At 34.1% G+C, this 12919-nt stretch overlaps 1 protein-coding gene across 1 annotated transcript in view; it reads left to right on the forward strand.

The window, feature by feature from the left end:
* Positions 1–12919, forward strand: part of LOC129233468 (transcriptional coactivator YAP1-A-like) — a 171915-nt gene that overhangs the window by 15935 nt on the left and 143061 nt on the right. The gene's annotated exons all lie outside the window — the stretch shown is intronic.

Here is a 12919-nt window from a genome sequence, read left to right on the forward strand (position 1 = left end):
CGATAATCAAATTATTTATTAATGATAAGTTATTAGTTTATTCTAATTAACGCGCTTTTATTAGCTTAACTTGTTTGTTTGTGGGTCCAACTTTCCTTTGGACAAATAGCCAGCGGCTTATTAGAATTAACAACGCACAAATCAGAGCTGCGGAGTGTAACAATGTTTGCACATGAATTTACCAGAAGAAAGCATTCAAAATGTCTGATGCAAATAATGCATTAGAATATTAAGATGCATTCCATTATAAAAATCGAACACATGCTCAAAGATTTCACTTAAGAGTTACAAGTGTTAGCAATATTTAGTATCTAAATCTTATTTGAAAAAAAAAATAATGGTTTAATAAAACTAAAAAAAAAAACGCTTTAGTAGCAAAATGAACTAAAGAGTTGAAAATAGTCTTTGGGTGACACGTATATAAAGTAATTGACCAAACACTTAACGTGTTAAAAAAGGATACTTAGTGTATACAGTAGCTAAAAATATTAATAAATAAAACACGTACATTTAAATTGTAGCTAAAAACATTGACTACATTGCATCTACTAACATTGAATATAAAAAATATATGTGAAATCTAAAAGCAAACAATAGCACAACCATAAGTTAAAAAAAAAAAAGTGAAAACACCCGCGGATAATCGAGAGATGATTGTAGTAAACAAACGCATACGGTTCCTTCCTAGCAGAAAACGATAACTTACGTCAATAAATATTATATCTTGGAGACTTAAATGTATCAATGGAAGCTAAGTATTTCAAGGAAATATGAAATTGTTCATTCATGTTTTTTGCGATAAATTAAACTTTCCGTAGCTTCAAAACCTGTGTTCTATTTCAAAATAAATTATTACTCCGTCCATCTTTGACCTTTCCCTGCAAAAAACTGATCCATATGTTTTTTCCCCCCCCCCGTTAGGTCTCTACACAAACTGGCAAGAAAAGCTGTTGAAAAAGTCGTGTTTATGTTATTTAGATCTTACAGCACCGTTACATATTTTTTATAAAAATTTCATATTCGTATTTCAGGAATGATCTTTAAACAACATGTGAAATATCTATTTTTTTTCTTTGTGTTCAGGAATAAAATGAAAATGGAGCATACTTTAGGGAGGGGGAGGAGAGGGGGGAGAACCTTCCATATAAACACTTTTATGGTACTTTTTGTAGAAACTCTTTTACAAATACCTAACTAATTTTAATCAAATATCTAAATGATTAAATTTCAGAAAAATCGGTGATGGTTGAAAATATTCTTTCTTGAAAATTGTGTAACTAACTGTTTGTGTATCAAAAATTTCTACACTATGCTCTCGGTCTTGTGGAGAGAGAGAAAAAGTTGAAAAATAACTGAACAATTTAAAAAAAACTAAAAAATTGTTGCAACATATGAGCGAAGCAATTGCCTGTTTGTTGATATTTTGATAGTTAAAATTTTAACCTTAACTCTCCGTCTCCAGTGGATTAATCCTAAACTCCAGTAGATGGCGTTAATTTTGTTGACCACTTTTTTATTTCTTCATTCTCCTTAGTCTTACCAGTAAAACTGTAGACCGTTAAATTTGTCGTATTTGAAACTATTCATTACTCGCCTCAGCATTGTTGGGGATCGATCTTCAGTATGTAACTCGATATTCAAGGTTTACATCTTGGGAGGAAGTTGCACTCCGAGATTGCAATGCGCAGGTGAAAAACATTCGAATGGGGATCATATAGCAGTTGCGTATTTTAATGATAACGATTATTTGTTTATTTTTTTGATTCCGTGCATTTTCAGTGTTGAAATTTTAGGTCTAGGATGGCGTATCCCTACTAATGGCAAGGTACATATATTTCGGTCGTAACTTTTTTTATGTACGATATCAGCTTCTGCATTCCAAAGTGTAAACTACCTGTTTCTGTTGAATTTGGGCTGCAATTGCGGTTTTTTTCCCCGTATTTAATTGCTGTTGATTAGGATATTCTACGTTCAGTAGTACGTGATCGGTGCACTAGCGCAGCCAGAAATACCTTCTGGAGGGTTTTTTTTTTTTTTGATCAAAAATACCTTCTGAAGGTTTTTTTCTTTTAAAGTAAAACAACCCTTTCTTATGCATGAACTTCTGCATTAGAATTTGCATTTATGTTAAAACCAATGCCTCTGGGTGGTGTTTTCACCCCCTCCCCCTCGCTGTGCCACTGGGTCGGTGTATTGACATTCGTTGACTTCAACGTTTTTTAGTTCTGTATTTAACTCTCCCTCTTATTACATTTGAAGTTATTTTCGTGAAAAAACAAGTTTCATGATTTCACCCAATCCCTGTGTTGTGAGCGGGATTAAGTTTTCATTCAAAGACGCGTTGTTATTACGAAACTGAGGGGAGGGGGGATGGAAGGATGAAAATAAGTTCACCCAGTTCGCAACAAAGGACGTGAATTTCTTCAAACAAATTTACTTCTCTTGTTTGGACTGAAAGATAAGTAATTTGAAGTACACAGACCCAATCCACTTTTTCACTTTAAAAATATGCATTTCAAACGATTTGGAAACTTAAAATTAAAACTCATCTAATACTAAATTCAAAGAAAATGAGAATAAATTTAAATCTTACAAAGCACGAGGTTTGGTAATAAAAAAAAAAAAAAAAAAACCCCTGTATGACTTATGTTCGTGTTAAATATGGGGGTGGGAGGGGGATACTAATTTCAGTGTCTATAAAAACGTTATGTTGTCTATAATCAAGTTGAGTAATATTTTTCAATTGTTTGAAATAAGATAATTTTTGAAGTAATCATAAGTGAAGTTTTTACATGATTTAAAAACATTCATTTGTTGAAGAATAAAGATGGCTTACTCTTGCAATTTGCCTAGCTTGACATTTCTGATTCTATTGTCTTTGATTGATTGACAGTGAGTCACTTGACCCATTGCTTTATGTCAGGATTGACCGGATTGGACCACTGCTTGGACCCAATGGGTTTTTTTGAAAAAACCCATTTAAAAAATCCCGTTATTTAGCCCACTTTTGGGTTTTTTAAAATTTTCTGAGAAGTTAAAAAAAAAATTAATTAAAATATTTTCATAATTTAAACTTCTTTTTTATTTGTTCTTCACCACAGACAATGGACATAAAAAATGAATTTTGAACTTAAATAGTATTTCTTAACTTTTAACGGCATTAAAAAAATACTTCAAAGATTATAAATAAATGTATTTAACTTTTTTCTTTAACTGGTCAATAAAAAACTCAAATTATCTTGATTAAGTCCTGTCACGTCTTATTTTCTCAATATTTGTAGATTGTACAGAGGAAACCACTCTAGCTAAAAGGCTTTCATTTGAATTATTTTCTGCAAACCAACACATCACAAATCTCGAATAAACACACACAAGGTATATTTTTTAGAAATAAATAGGTTTTTGAAAGTGTGGACAGAAAACAGAACAGGATGTACAGTATTTTCATTATTTTATAAAAAAGTTTAATATTTCTTACTCTGTACACAGAAATAGAAAAACGGCAACATAAAATTTAAAGAAATGTCTTGATTACTCTGGAATTCAGTAAAAATGGATTTAAACTACTTGAGGTTCTACAATAGTTTTGCATAACAAAATGAAATACAATAAAGTAAAATGCAAAAAAAAAAAAAAAAAGTTGTAATTAAAAACGAACAATAGATTTTATCACTCGAGAAGTATCTTTGCCTTAACTGTTGGTAATAATGAAAACTAAAAAATCTGAAACTTCACAATTCTTGGCTTTTTTCGTCTTTTACACTTTTCTTCAGAAAACGCTGCACTTTAACTAGTTTTCCAGCTTTTTTTACCCGAAGACAATTTTTGTGCTTTGTCCATATACTTACGCTACAATATGCTATAAGTACCCCACATTTTCCCTAAAAAAAGACAAAAAAAAAAAAAAAAAAAAAAAAAACCGCATTTCTTTTAAAAAAAACCGCATTTCTTAAAAAAAAACAGCTTTAAATGGGGTTTTTTGGGTTTTATTTAAAAACCCAAAAAACCCTGGGTCCATGGGCTTTTTTTTAAAAAAGCCGGGTTTTTGCCAACCCTGCTTTATGTGGTAAAAGGATCTTAGGCTTGTCGATGTCGTGTTGCTCTCTATTGCTTTATGCGCAGTTCTAGACCTTGGATACGCCGCCTTGCAGTGATTTAAGAAATTAGTCAAAGAGGTAAAGCCAGGAGTGCCCACCTAGGGAGAGTCATGGCGCAAACTGCGCCATTGAAACTAGTAGGGTGGGGTGTTATTTTGATGGGTTTTTTTCTCTTTTTTTGGGGGGGGGGGATTTGCGATATTTAGGGGGGGCGCGTCCTTGCTCTTAGGGAGTTGGTGTTGGGCTCCCCCCGGTAAAGCATTTCATTTTTACGTGGATAAGGCAGATGTCTCATTGGACACTGGACAGGTGTAGATTGGCGTGTGTTTGTTTTACCTTTCTGCAGCCATTGGTCAGAGACTACAGTGGCTGCAGCTTATTTGAATCATGTTTGTTTCAAACAGTTTCGATTCAATACAGCGGCTGATTCAATAAAGCAGAAATGTGTTTTTTTTTTCTGTAGAATTCTACATACAATTTAATAGAACTTTATTTAAATAACTTTATCGTAAAACAGTATGAAAAGCTGTTACAAAATTCAAATTTTAATTTACCTGCTTCGAAAACTGTATCTGCTGTTGATTGCTAAAAATAGGCAGTAATTAATTTAGACACTCTTTATCCAATGTCTAACTATAGGCATCAGAATTCGCACCTCGTTGCTCCACTGTTAACGTTATCGGCGATAAACCCTAGAGCGCAGAGATGTCATTGACACTATGTCTCTCCTAATCTTACTGTTTTTTTTTTTTTTTTTTTTTTTAACTTCTCCGAAAAACCTCCCCCTTTTTTCACTGCTTACAAAAAAAGAAAGACTTTTTTTACTAAAAGAAGACAAAGAAAAAAAGACTATGCTGTTTCACCAAGTGTTTGTGGAAAATGGTCGGTCGCATGCGCTTGATTCATATAAGCGGCGTTTTTGATTCAAATATCCGGTTGTGTTTCAATGTTAAAGCTGGATTTCGGTCTGTTTTTGTGGATTTGATTCCGCAAAGCAACGGATTCAATTAACCTCTGATTCAAATATCCGCCGCTCACTGTATAGTATATTTCCAGAGAGTATAGTTTATTTGAATCGCGAATGAGTGTTAATTTTTAGTTTATTTTTTACAGAAGTTTTTTGTCCAATTCCCAATATTATTGGTGAAAGATTGCTTTTGAAAAAAAAAAATGAAAAACATGACACATCAAATTATGACTTCACTGCTTAAAACGGAGTTTACTTGAAGGAAAAGATATAAAAATTTTAGTCTATTTTAGACAAAAGCACCTTTTGTTCTCATGCAATACCCATACTACAAGTCTTCAAGTTTAAATATCAGTGCTGTTACTAACGGGATGATATTTAACATTTTAAAAAACTTTTCATGGATTGCATGACTTGTTTTTATTGATCCATACATCAATGGACTATTTTGAAGAAACACGTAAAAAACACTCAAAAAAAAAAAAAAAAAAGCCCCCGTTCGGACGTAGGCGACCAAGTGCCCAGGACCGGCACTGGTTGTAGCCCCTCGCAGCAAACAGATGTTGTTGTTACTAATCCTAAGTGATCTAGCAACAGATGAGTTCATGTATTCTTGCAAAGTCAATCACTACGAGTGGAGATGTTGTTAGGTCCTCCAATCCTAAACCCAAACAGTTACAGCGGATAGAACATTTTACTATTGTGCTATGAATGACCATACATTCATTATTACATTATTACCTTTTCCGCAGCACTAATTCGATCAATTTTTCCTAAAATTCATTTTTCTACTGCTGAGTAACAGACGGGGCCCGACGAACTGAAGCTTAAAATACGTAATGTCTCTAATAGCCAGTTGACTTGCTTGAGGTTACAACCTGACTTTTTATGAGAGGAGGGAGGGGTTGCTATTTGAAAGAGAGTACTGATCTTAGTAGAAGACTTGCCGAGCATTTTGTAGATAGAAAATCGTAAAAAACTGAAACTATTTTTATTTGACTCAAAAGCATAGTCAAAAAATTCATTCTTTCCCTTTTGATAGAGTTTTTAACGACACCCACTGCCTCATCATGTGTGCGAAGAAGTACTTAAGTACTGCAGGCGCCTTGTATGTATAGGCTTTTTTTTTTTTTTCGAATCCCCTTTCATTGCGCGGAAAATTCATAAATCCTTTTTAATGATTCATTCTAAAATATTATGGAATTAAACATTTTAGCTAGTCCTGTTGTGGTGGCGTCTTGGGTGGGAATGATTAATTGCTACGAAAACAATAGAATTATTCCCGTCGACCTTAGTACGGTCACGGTCAACAAGTCCAACTTTCAGGTAACAGTTCGGAGGTTACGGACAAAGGAGTTTAGATGTTTCTGTCTAAAATAAATAAATATATGGTGAAATCATATTAATTTATGTACTTAAAATTTAATATTTCTAGTAGGCGACTTTTTCTAAAGATATATGCATTTCTGGCAACATTATGTTGTCACTTAGCATAATACGATGATTCGTTTTTGGATGAATAAATGTAATTTTTAATTTGTTTATTTATAACGGTATCTCTAACATACTATAAAATGAAGTCCCCAAAAAGCGTCTGTGTGTTTGAACTCGCAAAACTCGAGAACTACCCGGCCGATTGCGCTAAAATTTTCACAATTTGTTCCTTTAAATCCTGAAAAAGTTTGCAGACCAGTTCGAATAAAATTCGATGAATAGTTCTTTTTTTATTCCAATTTAATTCCAATTTTCACATAAATTCTCAAATATGGGGGGTGAAAAATTACTTTCACCGATATGACATATCGTTGGAAAGGGTAGAATTTTCCGCGTTCTACGCAATTTGTTTCAATGTTCTAACTTTATTACGGCGGGAGTTATTTGCGTTTTTAGCTCGAATTTTTTTAGGCTTAGCTGAAATTTAGGCACTGAAATTGTCCCACAGCTTTCTTTTTGACGCCATTGGAAAAAGCGACCTTTTTTACTCCAGATCTAACTCGACCTATGGTCAAAAAAATAAGCTTTTATCTCGAAAGGAAAAAAAGTTACAAGCCTTTTTAAATCAAGTTTAAGAAATCTCGATTCCATTCAAATTGTGAACAATTTTCGTTCGCATTTTAATTCCTTAAACTTATTTTATTTTGTGTTTCCATGGCTACGCATTTTAAATCCATCTTTCTGGATTTAATTTCTTAAAAGTATTTTAATATCTGTCGTCATTATTTGGAAGTGAAATCATGATGTTTTTTTTTAATTTATTTTTTACGCCTGATTGTTGAATATACGTCACTTGACACAATTTTTATTTTCAAGGTAGACCGGGCAAAGCCGGGCAACGCAACTAGTTTTAATAATATTTGGGACCAGGGTGAATCTTTCGCATCAGAAAAATGTAGATTAATTGAGGATAATTTTTTAAACAAAAAATGGTGTAGGAGTACTCAATGTCCAGTCGAAGACCAAAAGTAAAATTATCATCAACCGGGGCTGGGGGGAAAATGCATTGTCATCAAAAGGTGCTCATTGATTCGGATAACTCACAGCGGAATCTGTCTGTATTATCGAAAATTCGGATTAATAATAAAAAAATAATCATAAAGAAGAAAAATTAAAATAATAAATTTAGAAAACTGAAAATGATAAAAAAAATATATAGTTATATCATCACTTCTTAGCAGGTTGATTCGTGTAATAGGGGCTTAGATCGATCTGTCGATGTGGAATGACAAAGATTGGATTTTAAGTTGGAGTTTAAGGAGAAATCATAAATTGAACTTTTCTATGGATAAATAACACATGAACTGATGAATGCATTACATTATTTTTCTCTTTTTAAATGACTGCTCTGAATTTTGCTTTATACGTTAGTTCAAAAGCAGGCACGCACAGAAATATTTTTAAAAGTCTATACAGGTGTATTTCACGCATTGAGAATCGTTTATGCGTCTCAAATATTTAGTCAAGCGTACTTTCACGCTTTGTATTATAAGTAAAGTTAAGCATTGTTGAAAGAGAGGGGGGGGGGCAATAGAAAATTTAAAAATATTATAGTTAAAAGTTTTTTACACGCATTTTTTGAAATTCAAAATATTCTTAACATAAAAAAATCAAATGAGGACTTATTTCTTCTTGCCAAAGTAAGTTCGTAAAAGTAAAAGTTAAGCATTGTTGAAAGGGGGGGGGGGGAGGGGCAATAGAAAATTTAAAAATATTATAGTTAAACGTTTTTTACATGCATTTTTTTAAATTCAAAATATTCTCAACATAAAAAAAATCAAATGAGGACACACCTCTTCTTCTCCTGCCATCTTTTACCCTTAAAAAGTTTTTTTTTTTTTTTTGTGTGTAAAATTGATCACTTATATGATCTTTATTGTTTTCATATGTTTTATTTGACCAGTTTCAACTTCGCTTCCTTAAAACAACACCAAGGATTATTTTTACGCCTTGAGATAACTCGAACTGTATCTCTGCACATAACGTTCATTCTAAACTTGCTTTGCCACCTTGGCGGTGATTAACTAATATTTTAAACAGAACATTTCTGTTCTTTTGAAACTGTGTTTGACTTTTCAGTAGACTGGCCATTCATAACATAATTTTGTTAAACAAATTTTTAAATTTACATTCAGGAATATAGTCGTTGTACTGCAAGCTGTATCCCAGATTACTTTATCCAAAGCATATATGAGGCAGTGAAAATGAGAGGGATGTAAGTGGCCGTTTTGGAGTTTAGAGTAAAACGCTTTTAAAGTTCAGGTAGGTTTCTACAGAAAATTTTAAGTTATGCTGTACAGCAGTATCTACCAGGGCTACCGTCTCTTGCCCTGCTTACAGTTTCTCCTACCATTTGTACTGGTTGTCTCCAGATTTTTGATTTTAACACTTGCATCCTTTAGCTGATTCCTACTGCCCCGGTAATTCTGATTGTATTATTTCTTTTCTTCAACCTCTATTTCAAATTTAATAAATATATAATTAGTTTCAGCTAGAAAAATAACTTGTCATAGTTGTGGTTCTACTATTATTGTCTTTCATAAACAAAGCATCCATTTCGTGAACTAGCAACAAAATTGAAAACGTTTTTGTCTTCCGAATCCTCCCGTACCATTGAAGGCAATCATTAAGTTGTTGCAAGCTGGCTGCGACTACTCCCAAAGCTTGTATTTTTGTTGGAAAACCTAATAAAAAATGAAGGGTGTTGTATTATTTTTTAAAGAAGATGCTCGATGATTTTCGTTACTCCAAAGAAATAATCCTTTGGGCGTTTGCAAACGAAGGTTGTTACTGAACAATGATAGGATGTTCTAAGACGCTCGGCGAGTCTTATTAAGGTTGTTGGAAATTGCGAAAGTATGTTGATGAAATTACAGCTTTTCCATTAATAATAAAAGTTAAAAAGCTATATATTCTGTTTCTTTTCGACGTTATAAAGTATTTTTCTTTGAACAAAAATTAAATTGCATTTTTTTTTTTTTTTTTGAAATTTGTTATCCGAAATTGTTATGCTTAAGCATTCTTTTTCAACCATTTTGTAATTCTTTGATGTAACGTTTTTTGAATTAAAAAAAAAGCTATTATGCATAGATTTTTATGAGACTGACTGCTTTTATAATCAAACGGCTAGAATTTTTCTGTTGCTCAGCCTTTGTAAAAGTTTTTGAGCTACAATTTCATATAACTACAATGTGTTAAGGGTGGATTCAAATATTAATTTCAAAAAAAAAAAAAAAAAAAAGGAAAGAAAGAAAAAAAAAAAAAAAAAAGACCTGTGACCCCCCACTTCCCTCAATCAACTCTAATTTGAATTCTGAAACTTTGAATTCAAATTATGTTTTTCGCAATCACGAGTTACAACAAGACCCTACTCATTGGAGTTATTGTTTTTAGAAGCGGTTCCCCTCCCAATCCCAAGCATATCCTTCCTCCTGGTTGATTACGTGTGTGGTTAGGCTTAATTGTGTGCACGTAGGTGTGTATGTGTGTAAAGGCGCTCGCGTCTGTGAGTGTGAATATGTATGAGTGCGTTTGTAGGACATGGACGCCACCGTCCAGCAGAAGTGGATTCTGGGGGACAGAGCTCAGGACCAGAGGAGCCGCGCGCGGTGGGCGGTGGTGCTGCTGCAGATGCCCCTGTTCCAAGCTGAAAAAAAGGAACCACAACATCAAGGACGTTCAAGTGAGAACAATAAAACAATCGTAATTACTCCAAAAAAAAAAAAAAAAAATAAATAAATAAATAAAAAATTAATTTGAATTTTGTCATCTTGAATTCAAGTTATGTTTTTCGCAATCACGAGTGTGTGTATATGTAAGCGTGTGTGTTTGTGTGTGGGGGTATGTGTGTGTGTGTGTAGGCATGTGTGTTTGTGTCTGTGTGCAGGCATGAGTGTGTGGGTAGATGTGTGTATGTGTGTGTGGGGGGGTATGTGTATGTGTGTAGGCATATGTGTTTTTGTCTGTGTGCACGCATGAGTGTGTGGGTAGTTGTGTGTATGTGAGTGTGTGTGTGTATGTGTTTGTGTATGTGTGTAGGTGTATGTATGTGTGTGTAGGTGTATGTATGTGTGTGTAGCTGTATATATGTATATGTTTGTAGGTGCGTGTATGTATGCGAGTAAGTGTAGGATATTGACGCAACCTGGAGACGGTTTTCGCTAGAGGTGCAGCATCGTGAGGACCCGGTCGACGGTGATTCTGCGGAGGGTGGCGGTGGGAAAAATTATAGTAACGTCAAAAACAGTCAAATGAAAGCAATAAGCAATCGTGATTGCTCAATAAAATGTTCTTATCAGTAATTTTCTAAACAATACTTTCGTTTAGAAAATATCAGGCTTATTGTTTGAAATTATTTTTCTGGCTAGTGAAATTCAAGAAACTCAGTGTTAAAACTTTGCGTTTTCTCCAAATCAAGGGGGGAGGGAAGTTGAACATTGTAGCTAACAAAAATAAATAAGTAAATAAGATCTTAAAGATTTCCTTTTTTGCTTATGGGGTCGATTGGAAACTTTTCAGGAATACACATCAATTTGAACTGTTCTGTTTCAAGTATATTTTCATTAAAGTATTGTCATTTTACTACTTCTAAACATCAGTAGAAAAAGGTCTTTGAGTCTTGACGCTAGATTTTTCGAACCGCTAATTTACGAACAGCTTAACAGGCGCAAATTTTTTTTTATTGAAACTTAACTTATGCTCCTCGATGTTACGATTTTGGGAACATTTTTCGTGGTCCCCAAGAGTTCACAAAAATCACACATAGGGAATTTTTTTCGATTTCCAGAGAATTATTTTACATATTGTCTTCGGAGATTTGGTGAAAATAGATTACAAGAATAAAAAAAGAAAAGAAACTGATTTTTTTGTAGTCTGGCTTTATCCGGTGTTCCTTGTACAGGAGCAAATTACCATTTCGTTAACTTGAGCTGACATGCGATTGATGAAAGCATCAATGAAAAAATGGGCTAAAAAATATTTTGTTGTTTCTTGCAAGATGGTGTCAAGGGTTGGACCTGCTGAAGATGTTTTTAGTTTTACTTCGGGGTGTACGAGTGTCACCATCTTTGGCACTGAATGGTTGTTTCATCTTTGGCATGGGTCTTTGTGAGCGGGCGCGACGGCGCCACTGAGTTTTCGCGCTATTTTTAAGAAGGGACAGTTCCCATCCCCGATTTGACGGTACTCAGTGCCTCTTGTACGTATTTCTATTTTCTCATCCTTTACATCGTGATATCTATAGCCTGCTCACGGCAGTGGAAAGTGTCAGCCAGTAAAGGGAGAATATTAGTTTTTTTATTTCTGTCGCTTCTTCCGTCTTTTGTGTTGCCTTACTTTATACTTCGTGCGAAGCCACTTCAGCTTCTGCACGTCCCGAGATCAAGTACGATTGAGCTACGTTAGGAGCTCTCACCAAGTTTTTTTAAAATTATTATTATCATTTTTCGTCTCTTGGGGGTTCTCGTTTTTTTTTTTTTTTTGTGTGGGGGAGAGGGGCATGCACTTGCGTGCATTTGAACCAGTGACGCAGCGATAATTTTTTCATACTTTTAATGGGGGGGGGGGGGGGGCTTTCACTTACACACATGTATATTTATGCACATAGTTTTAGTTCTTCTTTGGGGAGGGGAGACCTAACACCGACAGCCTATCCTCCCTTCACTGCTACGTAACCGATTTCGATGTTCCTTTATCAAAATCAACGTGTGCTGAAGAATTTCGAGATAAAAATACAACTTTTAGAAAAAATGTTAGGATTATGTTTCGTGGAAATACAAATAAGCTTCTATTAAAATACGTTTCGACATTTATACCAGTGTTGCCAGATTGGGGGAAATTTCCCCATTTTGGGGAAATCTGGTGCTCTCTGGGGAAATTTTGGGGAAATGGGTTTTAAGGGGAATTCTTTGGGGAAAAATTTTTTCCTTGGGGAAAACCTGGGGGAAAAAACCCTCGGGAATTTTTTTTTTTTATTCGTATTTAAATTCGCATCAAGAAGTAGTGGGTACATTGTTTGTATCAAACACCTTTGGGTTAGCTTTGCTAAACGTTATGGAATTCGCATATCGTATTATGTGGAATATTATGCTATGGAATTCGGATTAATGTTCTGCTTGAGTAACTAGTTGATACGTGAAACAAGAAAAATAAGTGTGATGAAGAGTGTTTTTGGATAAATATATACAAAAATCATAATTTAAATGTACATACAGAAGCAGAGTAGTAAATGCGAGTAGAAAAAAAAATTGGTTATTTCTTATCTCTCGGTCAGGCGCTTGTATTTATGACTAGTGGCACTCTCACAGCTTTGCCCGTAGTAGAAAATTAAAAGGTCTTTTGGTCCCCCTGTATATTTACAAAT

The sequence above is a fragment of the Uloborus diversus genome, chromosome 1, assembly GCF_026930045.1.
Source record: "Uloborus diversus isolate 005 chromosome 1, Udiv.v.3.1, whole genome shotgun sequence".
Classification (NCBI taxonomy): Eukaryota; Metazoa; Arthropoda; class Arachnida; order Araneae; family Uloboridae; genus Uloborus; species Uloborus diversus.